General features: G+C 49.9%; 1 protein-coding gene across 2 annotated transcripts in view; it reads left to right on the top strand.

Annotated features, from left to right (window-relative positions):
• The window catches only part of LOC122164591 (pre-B-cell leukemia transcription factor 1-like), a 13,815-nt gene that overhangs the window by 998 nt on the left and 11,904 nt on the right, over nucleotides 1-913 (top strand). The window lies entirely within an intron of this gene.

Raw genomic sequence — 913 nt, 5'->3', positions numbered from 1 at the left:
GAGGGATGGAGGGATGGAAAGAGGGATGGATGGAAGAAGGGATGGATAAAGGGATGTAAGGAAGGAGGGGTGGAAGGAGAGATGGAAGGGGGAATGGATGAATACTGACCTGGATGCTTGCATCCATTGCAATTTGCTGCTCTGCTTTTGAGACAGATTGCTGGAGTGTCTCTGTGAGCACCGTGGAGGGACTGCGACCTCCAGAAAGAGTTTAGGAAGAGATTCCATCATTTCCATCCCATAATCTTAGGAGACTTTTCAAACACTGCCACCAATCTTCTGGTGCTCCGTAAATCCCTGCAGCGTTTGCTCCATCAGCTCAGTCCACGTAGATGACGAGAGTCACTGGATCATAGGATGGATTGGGGTGGAGGGAACCCAAAAAGACCATTGGCTCCCACAGAATCCCTTCACCCCCATTTATATGATCTTGTGGTTCTAAGGGTGACCTTCAAGGACCCTTCCAACCCAATCACTCCCTGGTTAACCTGCAAGGACCCTTCCAGCCCTGGATCCCTTATCAATCCTTTGACCCCTTATCAATTTCTTGATCCCTTATCAACCCTCTGGCCCTTTATCAATCCCCCGATCCCTTATCAATCCTCTGATGGCTCATGAATTCCTTGGTCTCTTATCAATCTTTTGGCCCCTTATCCATCTGTTCACCCCTTCATCAATTCCTCGATCCTTTATAAATCCCTTGATCTCTTATCAATCCCTTTGCCCCTTATCAATCTTTCGGCACCCTTATCGATCCCTTGACCTCTTATCAATCCCTCTGCCCCTTATCAATCACGTGGGGTCCTTTCCATCCCGACTCCTTAAACCTCCAAGCGCCATCGCCGCGTTGGCGATGCAGGAGTTCCCTCCCGTCGTCCCTCGCAGAAACCCCTGCGATCCCTCCATCAACCCC

The sequence above is a fragment of the Centrocercus urophasianus genome, unplaced genomic scaffold, assembly GCF_019232065.1.
Source record: "Centrocercus urophasianus isolate 14NV4802_14NV808 unplaced genomic scaffold, USGS_Curo_1.0 seq_266, whole genome shotgun sequence".
Classification (NCBI taxonomy): domain Eukaryota; kingdom Metazoa; phylum Chordata; class Aves; order Galliformes; family Phasianidae; genus Centrocercus; species Centrocercus urophasianus.
Note: the sequence above shows the minus strand (reverse complement) of the source record. Positions and strands in the feature narration are given on the sequence as shown.